Source organism: Peromyscus maniculatus, chromosome 11 (genome assembly GCF_049852395.1).
Source record: "Peromyscus maniculatus bairdii isolate BWxNUB_F1_BW_parent chromosome 11, HU_Pman_BW_mat_3.1, whole genome shotgun sequence".
Lineage (NCBI taxonomy): Eukaryota > Metazoa > Chordata > Mammalia > Rodentia > Cricetidae > Peromyscus > Peromyscus maniculatus.
The window spans coordinates 34951131-34972094 of record NC_134862.1 but is presented as its reverse complement, the minus strand read 5'-3'; the positions used below and the strand labels follow the sequence as shown (position 1 = coordinate 34972094).

Below are 20964 nucleotides of genomic sequence, written 5' to 3'. Positions count from 1 at the left end.
TCTTTCTTTCTTTCTTTCTTTCTTTCTTTCTTTCTTTCTTTCTTTCTTTCTTTCTTTCTTTCTTTCTTTCTTCCTTCCTTCCTTCCTTCCTTCCTTCCTTTCTTCTTCTTTTCTTTCTTTCTTTCTTTCTTTCTTTCTTTCTTTCTTTCTTTCTTTCTTTCTTTCTTTCTTTCTTTCTTCCTTCCTTCCTTCCTTCCTTCCTTCCTTCCTTCCTTCCTTCCTTCCTTCCTTCTTGAGAATTTCATACATGTAAACAACAAAATACAAAAACACAAGGAGTGTTTTAGGAATTTGTGTACCACCCTGTATGTACAGGGGCCATAGTAATCTCCTCTGTATTGTTCCCTGTCCTTTAGAATATGTGTGCTGAAGCAAGCACACATACCATTTTGTACATGTGTATAATGTGTACAGAAGATGGAGGGGCTAAGGAGGCAACCGCCCTTCCATTAGGATTTACAGGCAGCTAATGGTAACCAGGGAGGAGAGGCTTATGGGACCCCACTCCTTCCTAGGGTGTATAGGCAGTTAATGGTAACTAAGGGGAGAGGGGAGACATGCTATTCAGTGGTGTAGCCGCTGGCAAGGTGCCAACACTCCTGTAGATAAGACTTCACCCACGCTCTGATAAGCAGTCACAGATGAACTCATTAGTTTATTAGAAGAAAGGACATGAAAATAGAAGGGGCAATGTGGGAAGAGAAAGGGGATCGGTGAGAGGTGGGGAGAGACAAGAGGAAAGGGGGTGAATGTGCTCAGAATACATTACAAGCTCACATTCACTCTCCAACTCACATTCTTTTGTGGCTGTAACAAACACAGGGGGCGGCTGTAGTTCCTGAAACTTTTTTTCCCCCCAGTGGGAAGTTTCTAGAAAATATTGTATGATTTTTTTAGCATGCTTTTAGTTTAGTTTTACTTCTGTTGGACACACATTCCCTAAGCTATACTTCAGTCAAACTCTGGAAAAATAATACTCACTTGGCAGGATATTGAATCAGACAGAGGGAAATGGATATGTTAAATTCTCAACAGAGATGCCAGCTCTCCTTCTCTTTACTTTTTGAATTAATCCAGGAAGCACACAGATTAAGAAGTTGAAGTGGCGGGGCTGGACAGATGGCCCAGCTGTTAAAAACATTTCCTGCTCCTCAAGAGAACCCAAATTTGGTTCCCAACATGTACATGACAAGGCTCACAGCTGCCTGTTATCTCCAGGTTTAGGGTATTTGATGCCCTCTTCTGGTCTTTATAGGCACTGCACTCACATGTTACACATTTTAAAAGACACCTATACATACTCTTTGTTTCTTTTTAAAGTAAAGGCTGGGTATGGCAGCATCTGGGACTGCAGGGCAGGCACTGTAGGCTCTACCTCACCTAGACAATTTGGTGAGCTCCAGGCTCAAGGAGAGATTCTGTCTCAAAAACTGCAGTGGGGAGCAATAGAAGAAAATAAGGTATCCAGTGTTGACCTCAAGCCCCTACATGCCTGCATACATGTGTGAACACCGCCCCCCCCACACCAAAGTACCACATAATTTTTGCATCTTTTTTCCCTATAGATAACAACCAGAATGAATTTGGACAACTTATTCTTTCCTCTTTCTCATTCAAGGAACTGGTCAAACTAATTGCCTGTATTTTAAGGAAAATGGGCAGAAGGTCAGAATGTGAATGAAGTCTCAGTTTTTGTTTTCCTTTTTTATTTTTTTTTAAAATTTATTTTACAATACTATTCAGTTCTACATAATATCCACAGATTCCCTTGTTCTCTCCCTTCCTGCCCCCCTCCCCTTCCCCCCAGCCCACCCCCCATTCCCACTTCCTCCAGATCAAGGTCTCCCCCGAGGACTGGGATCGACCTGATAGACTCAGTCCAGGCAGGTCCAGTCCCCTCCTCCCAGATTGAGCCAAGTGTCCCTGCATAAGTCCCAGGTTTCAAACAGCTAGCTCATGCAATGAGCCCAGGACCTGGTACCACTGCCTAGATGTCTCCCAAACAGATTAAGCCAATCAACTGTCTCACCTATTCAGAGGACCTGATCCAGTTGGGGGCCCCTCAGTCTTTGGTTCATAGTTCATGTGTTTCCATTCATTTGGTTATTTGTCCCTGTGCTTTATCCAAACTTGGTTTCAACAATTCTCGCTCATATAGACCCTCCTCTTTTTCACTAATTAGACTCCCAGCGCTCCACCAGGGGCCTAGCCATGGATGTCTGCATCCAGATTCCTCAGTCCTTGGATGGGGTTTATGGCACAACTATTAGGGTGTTTAGCCATCCCATCACCAGAGTAGATCAGTCCCGGCTGTCTCTCGACCACTGCCAGCAGTCTTTTGTGGGGGTATCTTTTTGGATTTCTGTGGGCCTCTTTAGCTCTTTGTTTTTTCCTTTTTCTCATGTGGTCTTCATTTACCAAGGATGAAAGGTCCCAGAAGGAAACAGCTGCAGGAGGAGTCAGATACAAAAGACAGCGAGCCAGGAGAAGCATCCTCTGCCTCCAGCTACTGAGGTTGCTGGATGTTGACTCAGACAACTAGGCCAGTGATGGCTGTGGAGCTGATGTGGACAGGAGACTGAGGACTAACCACACCACCATGTCCCTGGACCAAGACCTCAGGTCTACCACACAGCTGGCAAGGAGGAAACACTGCAGGAAGTCCCATGGAAGGCACATCCTGTTCTGGAGTGTGTGTGTTTTTTTTCTGCACATTTCTATTATTCCCTAGACACTTACTTAAATTCTGTCTGAGCCTACTAATACAAAGCAGAACAGCACATGCTCTGTTAGAACTTGCAGACAGGTGAAACCAGACTAACAGATCTCCTGACGACTTGCGTTTTATCTTCACAATCCTCCAGTTTCTGAGACTCAAGTTAAACTTTTATTCAGCTTTTTCTTCTTTGTGATTTCATAGTATTTCTTAGTATCAGTGACATTGGATGTTACAGGTTTTCTTATTTGAATTATTTCCTTTTTTATTAGCCCATGTTAATTATATAATGGACTTCCTCCATACTAATAGATAATGTTATCATGACATTTTCAAGGCACGTATGCTTTATTTAGACTGTACTCACCCAATACCTTCTTTTGTCTCCTCTTGCTCATACCATTCATCTGCCCAACTAGTCATTCTACATTGAAAAATTAAAATTTTTATTTAATATTCATATGTGGGTATAATGTGTTTGGATCAAATATGCCCCAATTCCATCCCCTCAAGTTCTTCCCCATTACCTTTTCTTCCAAATTTATGTATTCTTTTTTTTTTCTTAAATACTCACTGTGTCTGTTTAGTGCTACTTGTATGCATATGGGAGTAGGGTTATACCCTGGAGGGTGGGAAGCCTATTGGGGTTGAAAAACTGAAGAAAACTGACTCCAATTCCCTTCTCCAATAGTCATCAATTGTCCAGAGAGAGAGAGAGAGAGAGAGAGAGAGAGAGAGAGAGAGAGAGAGAGAGAGAGAGAGAGAGAGAGAGAGCTAATGAGTTTTAGTTAGGGTTGCTTTTGGGAACATGGGTGATGAGTTACTTATAAGAGCATGGACAACTCTCTAGTTAATACATTGCTGAAGAAAATGTCTCTCCTTCCCCCCATAGCAACCACTAACTATGTATAAATCCTTGGTGAGGGGTAGAGTAAGAGGTTTATAGGTAGGATAAATGGTGAACACTAGGTCCCAGAGATCTGTCTTGATTCCTTGTGGGTCTCACCAATGACTTCAGGACATTTTCCAACCAGCCCAGCTCTTCTCAGTCACTGCTATGGGTTTCTCCCACAAATTTTTCCATCCATGGTTTAGACACAGATGGAGAGAGGGAACACTGCAGATCTCTCACCGTGTACCCATCTACTTGGCATAGGGCACAGGGTTGAAATAGCACATCCTTCCCGACTCCCTGGCTCTGCAGTTTTAGGTTTTGTTTGTGATTAATGTTCAGTGTAAAGGTGAGTAATGGAGCAATTCATTGTAGTAATTCGAGCTACCGAGGATATATGGACTCCTTCGCTCAGCATCCTTTCCTCCAACTCCTTGTCACATAAAAAGAATCATTACATCGGGGAACATGTGGCCATCACCCGTGGGAACCACACAGAGATACAGCTCATGGTCCTGAGTGTCTCCATTCCCAGAGCCCTTTGCTGTAAGACTGGAGGATGACAGTGGCAGAATGGCAGTTAGAAGACCTCCTGTTAGGATCTGAAGACTGGGGCCCACCTCCAAATTCGTGTGTTGACATTCTAACCCTTCAATGATGATGTTTGAAGGCAAGGGCTTTGGGAGATGAGTAGGTTATGAGGGTGGGACCCTCATGAGGGGATTAGTGTCTAGGTCCAAGGCTGGAGATGTCACTCAGGGATGGAACGTGTGATTAAGATGGACAAGACCTGGGGCCCTGGGTTTAGCCTGGGAAGGGAGGGAGGGTGGGACAGAGGAACAGACAGGGGGAGGGAAGGAGAGAAGGAGACAGAAGGGGAGAGAAAGAGGGAGGGAGGGAGGGAGAGAGAGAGAGAGAGAGAGAGAGAGAGAGAGAGAGAGAGAGAGAGAGAGAGTTTATAGGGCACAGTGAAAACACAGCCATCAAGGAAGTAAGTTGCATCACACACCCAACCTGCTGAAACCTTGGCCCTGGACTTCTCAGCTTCAGGGACTGTGAGAAACAATGTATTGTTCTTTATAAGTCACACAGTTTAACATATTTTATTATAGCATACCCAATGGACCAAGAGATCTCCTAATGCCTTGCTTCTTCTCTCTGGCTCTATGTCTTGTGTGTGTGTGTGTGTGTGTGTGTGTGTGTGTGTGTGTGTGTGTGTGTATCTGAGTGGACACATGCATATGTGTCCATACGTGTGGAGGTCAGAGGTTGACATTAAATGTCTCTCTCAATTGCTCCCCATTTATTTCCTGAGGCAGGGTCTCTTGCTAAACCCAGAGATCGCCAGTTCTGTTACTCTAGGCAGCCAGTTGCCCTGGCAACACTCTAGCTCTGCCTCCCAAATGCCAGGATTACCTGCTCAGTGTATATGTGGGTTCTGGGGATCTGAGCTCTGGTTCTCGCAATTATGGGGCAAATACTTACCATTGAACCATCTTTAGCCTGTTCAATGTCTTTTGCCTCCTTTTAAAAATGACTGATTGAACATAAACGATCCATATCTACTTCTAATTAGTTTCCTCCCCCTCCCCTTCTCCTCCTCCTTCTTCTTCCTCCTCCTTATAAAAATAATTTTGAGCCCCTGGGATCAATCTGGGAGGTGAGCCAGGTGAAGATACCTGGTTGGCAGTGGAAAGAACCTATTGTTTTTACAGGTCCAGGTGAGTGTGTTTGCTTGTGCTTTCACAGGATGGATGAGCAGAGCAACAGGTGAATGCACATGGGGAACTTGGCACTGCCTTCTAGAGTCTAGGAAGGAGGCAGAATGTCTGAAGACCTACCAGGCCTCAGGGCTGAGAGGCCCTAGTGCCTCCAGCTGTGGACTTGAGTGACAGCACCACCTTACAAGAAAAGGGAAGGATACTCTCAGTTTTGATTTCCTGTTCCAGCCTGTGGACTACAGTGGTGTGACTTAGGGGGTATTGATGATGTAAGAAATGGTTCTGTCTTCATTAGCTTGTGGCTTCCAAGGCCTTGGGATCATCTTTTATTTAGTGTAATATTTGTATCAAACTCTGCTATACCAAAATAAGTGAAGTTGGGCTCTTGTAAAGGAAACAGGCCTATTGAACAGGCTTTAGAGGTTTGAGAGCACGGTGTCTACACCTGGCTACATCACCTACAGTAAAGGCGTCACGACAGGAGGTAATTGAGATACGTGTGGGTGCTGGCTAGTCTTGGTTGTCAGCTCCACACAACTTAGAGTCACTATGGAAGAGGAAACTGATACGTTTTACGCCTTCTGAAGGCCTCTTCGCCCTTGCAACAAACCAAATCAGACCAAATTGAAAAGCCCAGGTTTAATGGGCAAAGTGCTGCCGGGAAATCGCCAGGCCGGAAGAACCACAAGTCTGCTTTTGGGGATGCCGTTTATATGTTCCCCCGTGGGAGTCGTCCTGAGTCTGTGTTTGGTAAGCTCTGAAGGGGCAGGTTTGGGGAGGAGCTGTGTGAGGTGGAGCCCCGACCCAGACATTCCAGACCCTTTGGGTATACGGATGCCAGGGTGCCAGGGGTTGAGGTGGAGCCCCCACCCAGACATTCCGGACTCTTTGGGTATACGGATGCCAGGGTGCCAGGGGTTGAGGTGGAGCTCCCATCCAAACATTAGCACTGTAGGAGGCACCATCCCTAGGCATGTGGGTCTGGATTGGTGGGTGAGCCTGTAAGCCTCATTCCTCCTGGGTTTCCGCTTTCGTTCCTGCCCTGACTTCCCTCAGTGAGGGACAGTGACTTGTAAGAGTAAGCTGAAATAGAGCCCTTCCTCCCTGAGCTGCATTTAGTCAGTGTTTTATCAAGGAACCAAATGAAATTAGGAGAGGAGAGATCACACAGTAGGACGGGAAGTAACAAAGCCTGGAGGAACCCATCGTGATTTTAAAAAAATTTAAAAAAGTTTGTGTTTATGTGTGTGTGTGTGTGTGTGTGTGTGTGTAAATGTATGAGTGTATGTATGTATGAGTGTGTGCATGTGTGAGTGTGTATATATATGTATTTGTGAGTGTATGCGTATGTATGTGTGTGTATATGAATGAGTGTGTGCATGTGTTTAGTGTGTGTATGTGTGAATGTGTGTATATATGTATGTGTGAGTGTGTGTATATGTGCCTGTGTTTAATGTGTGTGTATGTGTGAGTGTGTGTATATATGTCTATGTGAGTATATGTGTATGTGTGTGTGTATATGTATGAGTGTGTGCATGTGTGAGTGTGTGTATATATATGTATTTGTGAGTGTATGTGTGTGTGAGTGTATGTGTGAGTGTGTGTGTGCGCACATGCACATCACAACACTAATATGGTCAGAACACAGCTGGTGGGAGTCAGTTCTCTCTTTCCATCATGTAGGTCTGTGGGAGGGAGCTTGGCTTGTCAGTCTTCACAACAAACATCTTTACCCACTGAGCCATCTTGCCAACCCCAGTCTTGATCTTTTACAATAACTCATTCTGTGGGGACCTCATTGCTGGGAAGCTCTGTGAGAACTGTGTTAATTTCTTCCAAGGGCAGAATCTCCACTAAAATAATTATTTGGGGCTAAGCAAACCTCTAGAAGGTTCTTCTGTCTATTGTCATGCACCATACTTGGACCAATCTTTCTAACACTTGAGCCCTTGGCAGACATATCATATCTAAACCATGAGAGCATCCTGAAGTTTGAAAAAAAAAACACAAACCAAATCTTAATGAGGAATTATATGGATCAGGTTATTTTGTAGGTATGTCTATGGAAGATTGTTTTGATAATTGATGTAAAAGACTCAGCTCATTGTGGATGGCACCATTCCCTAGGCACAAGTTTGAGCCATATAAGAATAGAAAAGGCTAGCTGAAAGCAAGCTAGCCAACCAAAGACCCATGCACTCATTCTCTGCTCTTGACCCTGGATGATGGCTTAAGTGCCTGCCTTGACTTCCTCTCAAGAATGGACTGTAATCTGGAATTGAAAGTCAAATAAACCCTTTCTTCCCTAAGTAGTTTTCTGTCAGGTCATTTTATCACAGGAACAGAACTGAAACTGGAACACCTCATGGGTTTGTGTGTGAACAAAGAGTTGAACAGAGAAAAAGATACACTGATTTGATGGACAGCACCAAGCCTCTGGGAGATTTTTTTCCCCCGCTAGAGGAATGCATCCTATCTAGTCAGAAGAGCTCCAGGGAGGAAGAGGTTAATGCTGTCATGAGAAGGGAAGCCAGATCTCTCTCTCTCCCCTTCATTTCTCCAAGAGCCAGTGTGGCCTTTTAAAAAGACACAACACCTCGTATCCCAAGCCTGGGTCATTATTCCTAGAAATGCATAAACAACATTATCCATGTCTGAGTCAAATCAGCACATGCTATCCTGATGAAGTCCCTCTCAGGTTTTTCAGCACCTAAACTTCAGAAAGAAACTTTATGTACGATCTCTCGCTTCTCCACGCGCTGCACCTCTAGCTATACCAGGGCTCTCTCCATCTAGCGTCTGTCTGATTGAAAATTCAATTCAACTCACTTCAAATATGTATTGAGTACCTTCATGTTGGCAGCAAAGTCGTAAAAGCCACAGGGGATACAAAATAAGTATAAAGTACAGTCTCAGTCTTCAGAAAGTCTGCCGCACTTCTGGGACCAACACAGAGAATCAAGAGACTCACATGAGACAGAATACATTTCCTCATCAGAATGTGTTGTTCTGACATTAAGTGCATCGAGTGTTGCAGAGGAGGACTTCTGGGCAGGGGCCAGCCTTGTCAGAGAACACAAGCTTCTTAGGGGGGCTGAAGGCTGACATGGGGCTTTGAAGAAGTGTGAGCATTCCAGGATGTAGCAGGATCACACACAAAGATTTTCTCGTTGTTCCATATTCTCTGCAGAAGTCAGAAGGATGAAAATAACGTGACCTAATTATTGCAGGCTAAAGAGCTCACCAAGAGGCCTGAGGTCCTAGTCAGGCTTGCGATTTCCACTGCTCGCTTCCCTTTTCTGTGATACCCTCTATTGCTTTGTGAAAACAGGTGATCATAAATGCAGGAAGGGATTCTTCTCAGCAGTTTTAGTAGTAGGGTGTCTGCTTAAAACAGTAAAGGGTGTTTCCTCTCTCTTCCCTTTGTCCCACCTCTCATAAGTCAAGAGGGAAGAGGGATGGGCAGTCCATGTCACGACCCAAATGCTTACTGAACAGTTGAAACTGGAGTGATACTCTGAGGGAGCCCCCAGCAAGGGACAGTGGCAGGGAAGGCAAGCTACTCAAACTGAGTACAGAGACTGGGCATGTTTTGCAAAGATGATTTTTTTTTATTCCTTGAAAATTTCATATATGTTTACAATGTGTCTTGAGAATATCCACCCCCTCACTCCCTCCTTCCAAACCCACCTGAACTCCCCCTAAAATATTCCTCCAAAGTCCATATCCTCATTTTTTAATAACCCAGAAACTCTATTTATTGCTACCCATATGCACTTGTAGTTGGGATCATCCACCGGGACATGGGAAACCTACATTTGGGTGCTCCCTTCCTCAGCAGCCATCAACTGTCAGAATCTCTTCAGTTAGGAGTGGGCACTGGGAGCTTGTCCCTACTCCATGTTGCAAGTTTTCATTGTCTTGACTTTGTGCAGGTCTTGTGCAGGTAACCACAGCTGCTGTGATTTCATGTGTGTAACATGCATGTCATGTCCAAAAGACAGCACTTCACAGCCATCCTCCCCATCCTCTAGCACTTACATACCTTCTGTCCCCTCTTCTGCAATGTTCCGTGAAAGTTGGAAGGGCAGAGTTGATAAAGATGTTCCATTGATAGCTAAGCACTCAGTCATTTAATCTAGCACTGTGAATAACTATGAGTCTCAGCAGAGGTAATCTCTCTCTCTCTCTCTCTCTCTCTCTCTCTCTCTCTCTCTCTCTCTCTCTCTCTCTCAGTGTGTGTGTGTGTGTGTGTGTGTGTGTGTGTGTACCAAAGACTTTAATTATGACTACTTATAGAAGTATGAGAAATTTACCAGTGAACACACAATTGAAGAAAATGTGTCTCTCTCCCCCAGCAACCACTAATTACTTTAAAATATTCAGAGAGGGGCAGGGCCCCATGAGCTCCTTGAATCTCCATGATGGGCCCCATCATGTGCAGGTCTTGTTCAAGTTATCACAGTTGTTGAGGTTCTGACAATTCAAGACTCACACCATGCCCGGAAGGTAGAGTTCCTCAGCCCTCCACATCTCCTTCTGGCTCTGACATTCTTTCCACCTTCTCTTCCATGTTACCTGAGCTTTGGAGGGGGCAGCATAGACTATCCCATTTAGGAATGGCCATTCAACGGTCACTTATTCTCAGCACTTTGATGTATGAGAGATAATTTTTAAGGTAGAGGCTACTAAGAGTAGCCTGGATGTCTTCACTGGTTGACTTGATAAGAATAATTTTCTGCGGCCACATGGCTGCTGTAGGACACAGGTAGTCTTGGGTTAGTCTGGTAGTAGACAAAGAGGGAAAATACCAAAGGAAAACTCTCAGCTTACGTCACTCCTTGTGGGGTACATGACAAAATAGGTTGGGGGGGGAGCAAAAAGATACAGAAGTAATGGAATTTCTCTCTCTTGTTCAGATACTACATAGCTTGGAGTTTCCCATGGGCTCACCCCAACACTCACGCACATCCCTATGTGAAATATCCATCACATAAAGGGTATTGTGGGTGGAGAGTATGGCACAGAATACACAAGTGCCCACCTTCCCCTTTGCCTCCTCTGACTCTTGATAAGGCAGAGAGACCAGGCTGGCAGTGAAACACAGCACCCCCCCCATCCCAGCCTCCTGAATCACAGCACAGGTGCAGACATGGATGGGAAAGTCTTTGTATTTCACATGAGGCTGGGTTTTGATTGGTGCAGAGCAGGAATTTTCAGTTCCTGAGACTATTTGTCAGAGAGGGATGAGATGTTGTGGTCCAAAGGTATTGCTTGGTGCATGGAAGGGAGATGCTGAGATCTCCCTGCCCCTGTCCACCTTGTGTAAACTTTTTACTGGAGAGAGGTGAACAAAGACACCATTACACCTAGATGTGGAATTACTGACCCAGGGAGTTTATTTAGAGTTGCTTACAAAAGTATGTGAAACTTATGGGTGGTTTACACCACTCAAGAAAAAAAGTTAGTTTCCTGGCAACTATTAACTGTTTATAAATCCTTGGGGAGGGATGGGGACTTGGAAGCCCCTTTCTGCCTCCATTACAGAACATTAATGGGCTCAGTCTTGTGTCACCTCTACCAGTAAACACAGGTGGGGTATGGTGGGCCTGAGGCCTGTTTGAGAGTGTCCCTGACTCAATTTGATGGGAGAGGAGGGGATGCTGGGGACAAGTGTATGCAGAAGATACCAGCACTCTGCCATGAAAGCCTTGAGACAAGACTTTCTACCTGCCGGGATAAGCAGCCCAGAGAGATTGAATCCAACTACAAAAGAGTGACTCAGAACTTGAGCAGGTGTATGTGGAAGGGGCTCATTCTTTGCAAAGCAACCCTTTCCTCTTCCCAGCCTTTGGTGGTTCTCCCCAATGTAGTAATAGCTGCGTTGATGCTGCTGTTGATTTGAGAATCTATCTTTTCATAACATTCTCTCTCAGCAGTTTGGAAACAAAGATCCAGCTTAAGGCTTTTTGGAAGAAAGAAAACTCTGTTCCTCTCCCACTCAACATAGAGAGGAGATAGACCAGCTGATGCCTCCCTTGCCCACCTGGGAAAAGTCATCTTGGATCTGGAGATGGTGTTTAAATTTCCTATTCACAGGGCTCATGAGAAACAAGTGGAGCAGAAGGAAGTAGGAATTCACTGAGGTTCTTCTGAGGCACTGCCAGAGGGTTGTCATGATGGCTCTGGGCTTGGGGCCTGGGAGATACATGCTGCTCACTCTGTCATGTTTGTATACTATTTCCTGTTGGCCTCATATCTGCCTCTAGCTCTGAAAAGTTTTATCTGGGGCTGGGGACATGGCTCAGTTGGTAAAGTGCTTGCCTTGCAAACTTGAGAGCCTGAGTTCCATCCCCAGAACCCATGTAAAAAATCCAGCCTGTACTTGTATTCCAGTACTTGGAAGACAGAGATAATCCAATTCCTGGGCCTCTTTGTCCAGTTGCTGGGTGAGTTCCAGGCTAGTTATAGACCCCATCTCAAGTAAACAAGGTGGATGATACCTGAGAAATATTACCAAGATTGACTTCTGGTCTCCACATGCATGCATAATCATACACATACGAGAGAGAGAGAGAGAGAGAGAGAGAGAGAGAGAGAGAGAGAGAGAGAGAGAGAGAGAGAGAGAGAGAGAGGTGTTGTATTTGTATAAGTCAATTTTATTCTGACTTTGATCTTCAGCAGAGGATGAGGAATCAGATCTTCACATTGTTCAGGTCGCTCTGTTTCCATGCTGGGACATGAGGGTCAGAGGAGTGGGATGACAGGTCAGCTGCTGATCTGTGGACCATCACTGCAGTGAGTAAGATGATCCTGATTCAGGAGTGGGATGACAGGTCAGCTGCTGATCTGTGGACCATCACTGCAATGACTAAGATGATCCTGATTTAGGAGTTGGATGATAGGTCAGGTGCTGATCTATGGACCATACTACAATGAGTAAGATGATCCAGATTCAGGAGTGGGATGACAGGTCAGGTGTTGATTTGTGGACCATCATTGCAATGACTAAGATGATCTGGATTCTGTGTGAACCAGTGACTTTCCTTTATCACTGTCTAGAACTGAGCCCACGGTGGCCTTGATGCTCAGTCTCTCATGCATCCCTGAGCCACCTCTGGTAGCTGAGAATCTATGAAACCCTGTGTCCTGTACAGCATCTCTTGGGAAGACTCATTTGGCTGCCTCCAATAGCCCTACCTGACCCCACTCCATCATTCTGGGACCATGGAATGCCATCATTCCAGTGAGTCATGGATTCTAGATACAAAAGTCTGGTTAAAAGAAGGGAGCACTGTTTTCTTTTTTTTGTGTGTGTGTGTGCGTGCCTGTCCATGTCTCCAATGCTGAAAGACACAAGACATCCACCAGAGACTTCATTCTCTTTTTTCCCCCTGGAATGAGAGGGAAGGGAAATTTCCTACATTAGAAGGGAAAAAAATCTAATTGTCTCCTTGAATTGCATCTCTTCTGTGTTTTGAACACTAACAGTAAATAAGCTGAGACAGTTCTGGCAAGGGATGCAAGTGGTGTTTTCAACAAGAGGATGAGGATGCAGAACATGTAGAGGAGGTGTGAGTGCAGTGTCCATGAAGGGATGGATGCAAGTGCATTGTCCATGAAGGGAATGGGAGTGCAGCGACCATGAAAAGGCTCTAACTAAGCATGCCAGTATCCATTATAATTGCTGTAGTATAGTGTGGTATGGTATGGTATGTGGTGTGGTGTGGTATGCTGTGGTATGGTATGTGATGTGTGGTATGGTATGATGTGTGGTTGTGGTATAGTATGGTGTGTGATATGTGGTAAGATGTGGTATGATGTGGTGGATTGTGATCTAATGCAGTGTGGAGTAGTGTGTTATGGTATGGTGTGTTGTATGGTATGGTATGGTATATGGTGTGGTGTGGTATGGTATGGTATAGTGTGTATGATACATGTTATGATACAGTGTGGTATGGTATGGTGTGTTGTATGGTATGGTATGGTATATGGTGTGGTGTGGTATGGTATGGTATAGTGTGTATGATACATGTTATGATACAGTGTGGTATGGTATGGTGTGGTGTAGTATCATGTGTGATATATGGTATGATATGGTTTGGTGAGTTATGGTGTATCGTGTGATATGATAAAAATAGTATATATAATAAGCATTATATAATACCTCTCTACTATGCTATACTATTAATCCTTCATGCTGTTGCCTATTTTTGGGTTGTTACTCCGAAATCCATGTGAGAACCTGGAGGTGGCACTGTACCCATCTGGAGAGGAACAGTAGGTAGAACAAAGGAGGAGACCGAGGTATCCAGGTTCTAAGATCATAGCATTCCCACAGGAATGCGCCTCAGATTTTTGTAAGAATGAGGAATGGTTATTTTTGTAAGAAGTTGGGACTGTTTTCGAGATAGGGAAATGTGCTTAATTTTCTGTACATAAAACTGCCCCCAAACATTACTTTCAGAAGCATGGAGCTCTAATCTCATCAGTGATACAGACTATGTATTTGGAGAGCTTTCAGTTGACTGGTGTCTCCCCTTCCTTTCCAAGATATATTGACATTCTAAGTCTCTTAGCACCTGTGCGTGTGACCTGATTTGGAAAGAGGAGTTTTGCAGATTAATAGAGAAAAGGTGAGGTGATTGTAGTGTGTACTAATCCAATCGGAGAACTATCGGGGTTTTGGCAAAACCAGAGCATAAAAGAAAGGCACAGGGTAGGGGAGATGGCTCAGTTAATAGAGTGTTTCCCTCATAAGGTGTGAAGACCTGTGTTCCACCCTCAGAACACACATTAACAAAGGAAAGCGTGGGAGCACATGCTTGTAATCTGGGTACTGGGGATGTGGATATAGGAAGATCCCTGGGACTTGCTGGTCAGCAAGCCTCGTCTACTCAGCAAGCTCCAGGCTGGTGAGAGACACAGTTTCAGTAAATAAAGAGGGGAGGGTAGAGTGGCCCATCAGGTAAAGGTACTTGTGGCTAAACCTGAAGTTCTTGATTCCATCCCTGGAGTAACATGCTGTGAGGAGAGAACCCATTCCACAAGTTGTCCCATGACCTCCATTCACATGCTGTGTCACGAGCTTCCTCCTCCAATACCAATGAAACAAATATACACAACAACAAAACAATCAAGATGGGTAGGACCTGAGGAGTGAGAGCCAAGACTGTGACCTCCACACGGACTCGGACACATGTGCATGTACATGTACACACACACACACACACACACACACACACACACACACACGAAAGAGAAGGAGAAGGAGGAGAAGAAAGGCATGGATGGTGGTAAAATTCCTCCAGAAAAACAAAGGAAAAAGGGTTTATTTTAGCTCACAGTTCCAGAAGGACAGAGTCCATTATGGCAGGGAAGGCAGGATGGTGGGAGCCCGGAGCTGCTGTGTAAATGGAGGTGGAGCCTTTCTGTCCCAACCAACATAAACACACAGAGGCTTATATTAATTATAAATGCTTGGCCACTGGCTCAGGCCTATTACCAACTAGCTCTTGCATTTAAATTGTCTTGCCACATGGCTTTACCATTCTTCTGGCATATTGGTTCTTGTGTGGCTGGCTTGAGTCCCCCCAACTGGGCCCCTCTTCATCCCAGTCCTCAGCTTGATTGTTCCACCTAACCTTATCCTGCCTTGCTATAGGTCATACAGCTTTATTATCAACCAAGGGAGCAACACACATCCCCAGTGTACAGAAGGACCGTCCCACAGCACGGCTGATCACATTTCATCTGCACTCAGGAAGCAGTGCAAGAACAGGAAGTGGGGCGAGGCCATAAAACCCCACAGCCTGTCCTCGATGATGTACTTTATACACCCAAACTCCACACCCAATGTTTCACGACCTTTCCAAACAGCAGCGCCAGCTGGGGACCAAGAGTTCAAACACCCGGGGCCTGTGGGGAGATTCGCATTCCCCATTTTCTGCCTCCCTCATCTCATGTAAGCAGGGGGTGCTGGCATCCTTGAGTCTTGTGGAGTCCCAGGAAGAGGGCAGTGAGTTTTGCTGTGTCGCAAGAGAGCTATTTCAGGAGCACAGAGGGTGGCTATTATCTGGGATCCTGAGGCTCAGCCTTATCAATTCACTTAAACTCCTTGTCAGGTGTGAAACCCAGGAAGATGTGAAGCCCAGGACTAGGTCTCCAGTCTCCTCAGTGGTTCCCATCCTGCTTATCATTTGCCTGCACCCCTGGAGACACATTGCATCAACCACCCACCCACACCTTGCTGCTTCTGTGTGTCTGCTAGTGACTTTCTTTCTTTCTGTCTGGAGCACCATTTTAAAATTTTATTTGTCCTTTTGTTTTTAATTTTTGTTTGTCGTTTGTGTGTGTGTTCCTGTACCTGTGGGTGCTTATGCATGGTGTACACAGGTGTGGAGCCAGAAGACCAGCTCAGAGATTGTCCCTTAGGTGCTAGCCACCTTTACCTTTTGAGACATGGTCTCTCACTGTGCTGGAATGCGTCAAGTGTGTCTGGCTAGCGAGGCCCAGGGATACCCAGTCTTTGCCTCCTCAGTGTAGGGAGTACACAGGAGGTGCCACCATGTCTAGATGTTTTGTTTTTTTTTTTAAGCACACATAAACAATTCTGGTGATAAACTCAGGTCCTCATGTTTGTAGACGGACATTTTGCGGACTGAGCCAGCATCTACTTATCCCTTTACACCATTTTGTGAGGATTCTGGTCTCACAGATCCCCTTTATATCTTTTGTATCTTGATCACTTTGCTGTGAGGCTCAAGGCTCAGTACAGAGCAGGTGATAAATAAGCACTCATTCCGCTGAACTAAACCTTGTCTCTAATCCACTTCTCCTTGACTGTGAGAAATGCTTCTTCAGACCCTGGGAACGCAGCTCTGTGGGTGGGGTGCTTTCCCAGCATGCACAGAGCCCCGGGTTCCATCCCCTGTGCTGCATGGCACAGGCTTTGTGGCTCAGGAGGTAGGAAGATGAGAAGTTCGAGGTCATCCTTGGCCACACAGTGAGTTTGAGGCCAGCCTGGACTGCTTGAGACCTCATCTCAAAAAACCAAGCCAAACAGGACTTGTTTCCTCTTCAGCATTTAATTTTTATCAGTTTCTTCCCACATAGCCCCTCCACTGTTTTCTGTCTAGGGTCCTTGTCCCCAGGTGTCATAGTTTCTCAGATACAGGTATTCTATTTATTCAGTTGGTTTGAATAAATTGGTTCAAGAATTCCAGCCAAAGTTAGGAAACAATGTCTTTTTTTTTCTGTGCACAAACTTAAAAATACGTTTTCTCATTAAAAAAATCAACCATTCATTGCAAAAAAAAAAAAACTTTGAAAATATAGAAAAGAAAAATTAAAGTCCAAGTCTGTGTAATTTGTAGTTCTCTCGTCGACTACATATTGGTTATAGATCTGTGTGAAGTGAGTTCTATGTTCATAGATGACCTTGGCATCTGAGCTCTCTCAAAAACTTTAATTTCACAATAAAAATTTCATGTTAATAACCCCTCATTTGAAACAGCACACGAATGCTTTTCAAGAGAGAGTTTTTGGAGCAATAACAGGACTCGGTGGGTAAAGTGTTTGCTGCCAAGCCTGACATCCTGAGTTCAATTCCCAGGAGGACCTACATGGTGGAAGGGGAGAGAACTAACTTCCAGAAGTTGTCCTCTGACCTCCACATGTGTGCTGCACTACACACAAATGCGTATGATAAACTTGAAATGAGTGAGTTTCTCAGCACAGAGAAGGCTTCACTCGTCTGATTGAGAACATTCACCTTGCCCTGTCACCACCTGAAGACAAAAGGGATGAAACGCGCATGAGCCTGGAGAGAAGAAGAGCACCTCTTATGAAAGGCCCTGTGGAGACTGGGGCTGGAAGTAGTCCATACACTCAAAAGCAAAAGGTTGGAATTCTACACGGAAGTTAGTCTTCCTTCCCAGTTATAGAGAGCGTCTCCTTCAGGTATGAGGCACAGACTGGTGACAGGTGGGGACGTTCCTGTCACCTTTACCCCCATCACTGTTTATGTACCACCACGACCTCTGCAGCTCCTCCTCCTCCTTCCTTCTCTTCCTCCTTCCTTCTCCTCCTCCTTCCTCTTCCTCCTCTTTCCTTTGCCTGCTCTTCAGTCTTCCCTTCCTCCTATCTCCTTTTCTCATTTCCTCCTCTTCTTCCCACCCTTCTCCTCTTCTTCTTTCTGTCATCATTTCATCATTATTAACACAATCCCCATTTCCATCAGATTTTGAGATACAGGAGGCATATGAATGACGAGGTGTACAAGTGCAGTTGGTGGGTTGTGGAAATCACTCCACTGGAAAGTGCTTGCTGCACAAGCGTGGGATCTTGAATTTAGATTTTCACCACCTGTGTAACAATCAGACCTGGCTGTGCCCACCTGTGACCTCAGTGCTGGGGAGGCAGAAGCGAGAGGATCCGGGGGCTCTTGGGCCAGCTGTGCTAGCCCATCAGCGCTCCATGGTCAATGAGACCCTGTTCCAAAAAACAAGGTAGAGAGCTATTGGAAGTCACCTGATGTCTACCTCTGACCACCACACACATCTGTACACACGCTCCCCCCCACACCCCATCCACATGTATACCTTATAGCAACACACACACATAGACACATACACAGAGACACACAGAGACATACATAGACAGACAGACAGACACACACACACAAACACATATACAGACACATAGACACACAGGCATGCACACACAGATACATACCCACAGAGAGAAAGATATACACACACACACACACACACACACACACACATCACAGGCACACAGATACACACATGGATATATAAACACACATACGGAGACATACAGACACAGACACACACAGACATACACACACATACAGAGATACATAAACATAGACACAGAAGTAGATACACACACAGAGGGGCACACAGACACACACACATATACAAACACATGTACCCACACCACTAACTAAAATACAACAGCTGCAAGGTTTATTTTTTAAAATGTGGGATACATTTTGACTCCTTTTCAAACTATTCTGGTCTTTAGGGCTGATTATGATCTCTGATGTGAACTATTGACAGGAAAGTCTGATAACAGATTTCTTTTAGTCTGAACACACTTTTTTTTTTAACTTTCTAAAATAGTATTAATAAGGACAGATTAATGTGAGCACATTTTACTAGCTTACATTTATCTATTAAACTCATATTTTTGCTTAATTCTTAGAGGTCAGGCTTTTAGACAAAAATCTGATGATGACTTCTCTGAATCACACAGAAGCTTATCTGGCTGCATGATTTATTTTGTTTTGTTTTTTAAACATAAGTTGCAGAGAATGCATTTCGGATCATAAGGTACAAATGGATGTTTGCATTTTCTTTTTCACAGAGGGAAGTAAGAGGAGAGGAAAGCAGGCTAGCCCATCGGAGACCCTGAGTAAAACACCTGGCATCTCTCGTGATTGAAATGCTGTATTAATGAGTTCTCATCTGCAGTGACATTTTACCAGGAACCAATTAACCATTGTAATTACACCTCCTCTGTTGCGCGTTCTGAGACGTGAAGTGACTGGGTATTGGGTTGCTGTGTTTATTGGTTTTGTTTTTTTATTTTTTCAAATGACAACATTTTAAACTCTAAAACTTTGAGTCATTTATTATGTTTGCCTTGCCTTCCGGATGTCTCAGTATGAAGGAACATTTTGTGATAGATGATTTTTTTTTTTTTATAAACGTAGGAATGGGCACATACAAATTCTAATAGCTGAGGGCAATGGTGATGTGTGATACAGCTGTTGTGGAAGTTTAAGGTTTTGGAAGACACATGGAGGAGGGTGGTAAAGAAGGATAGAAAGAGTTAACTCTTCATCTAAGGCACGGGCTGCTCAGGAGGCGGGAGTCTGCATAAGAGACTGTTGGTTCAGTGACTGTTGTAGATAACTGACTGTTGCCAGATAGAAAATGCGGTTGTTATCATCACTTCAGAGCTTATAAATCTTTCCAAAACAATTTCAGGCATGTGCATGACACACTTGTTGATACTGATCCCCCCGCCATTACCCTCCATTACCCTCCACTCTCTCTGAACCCCGTCTTTCCAATAAGGTCCTTCCTGTTTTTATGGTTTTGATGATCTACTGAATTTAACCAACGTTGCTGACATGTGCATGGGTGAGGAGTTCTGTGCTGGAGGAAAACACTTTATCAGTGGCTACACCACTGAAGAAAATGTCTCTCTGTTCTCCAGCAGCCATAACTGCCGGAAGTTCCTCAGCTAGGGTTGGGGCCTCACAAGCTCCTTCTGCATTGATGCTGGCATGTGGCTTGGTCTTGTGCTGGTAACCACAGCTGCTGAGGTCATGAGTGCAAAGGTCATGTCCAGAAGACAGCGTTTCATAGCCTCTTCCCCATACTCTGACTCTTAATTTCCTTCTGTCTCCTCTCTCCCAATACTCCGCGAGGCTTCGGTGGGTGTGATACATAGATATCCAGCTTCAGGTCGATTACTCAGTGGTCACTCTCTCAATGTTAAACTAGTTGTGGGTGTCTGCATTAACAATTTTCCAAGTCAAACTTTCTGTGTTTCAATTCCCTCCTGGTCAAACATTATCTGCCTCCTGCATTAATTGTGAGGGAGTGTGTGTGTGTGTGTGTGTGTGTGTGTGTGTGTCTTTGTATGTGTGTGTGTTTAGTTCTTGGTCAGAATATTTTATCACAGCAACAGAATGAAAACTAGAACATCTGGTGTGTCACATATCCTCACTGAGTGATAAGTTTTTTATTGTTTTATTAATATAATTTGACATTATAAAGTTTGACATTCCAGAAACATATATGCTTTGCTTTAGTGAAGTTTAAGGTATCATTGATAAAAATCAAACTAGTAAACATCTTAGTTGGTTGTGGCCAACAAGTGCTATGGACCACATAGTGTTGGGAGCAGTGCATAGTTTTGCCCCAGGATATGAGTGCTTGTCCAACAGGTCTCCAGATGAGGCAAAGCCCAAGGGGACAGTGTCACTGGGCAAGGACCAGTGGACTTTGGGACAGAGCACAATACTGCTGGGACCATGTGGCCCGCACACTCTCTTCTCTCTGGTAATACTGACGATTCTCTTCGTGGTTTTTGGTATCACTTTGTCAGTCACACATGGGGCAGATGTGATCATTCCCAGAAAATGTCCCCCCCTTTTTTTTTCCCAAATATTTTCCCCCTAAAATTCTTTGGGAGCTGATGCTTCTCAGGTTTCTTCCCCGAGGATGCCAGCTGTCGCTTCAGACCCCGGGAGCTGTTCTGATTCAGTGCTGACAGAATGGGAGGAAGATCACCCCTATTTCTGTAAATATGCTTTGTTAAGTTTTGAACGATATTGTTGTTCTTGAAAATGTGTGCCTATGTCAATCACCTTTAGTTTTGTAAAGACAAGATGTAGCTGGCTCCATATTTGGCCAAGCTAGCAAAATGATAAGTGTTGTTTTTGGTTTAAAAGATGTTTTGATGTAAAAGTTGAGAAAAAACATATTTGACATATTTGTTGGATGTTAACATTGGAGGATGGGAAAAACATGTTGTTAGTATGGAAAAACATGCCTGCTTTTGATGTATAAATAAAGACGGCTTGAGCTATTCAGGAT

General features: G+C 44.4%; 1 pseudogene; it reads right to left on the bottom strand.

Moving 5' to 3' along the window:
- Window positions 1-267: 267 nt before the first annotated feature.
- LOC121821495 (U6 spliceosomal RNA) lies at window positions 268-381 on the bottom strand (annotated as a pseudogene).
- Between the last annotated feature and the right edge of the window lie 20583 nt (window positions 382-20964).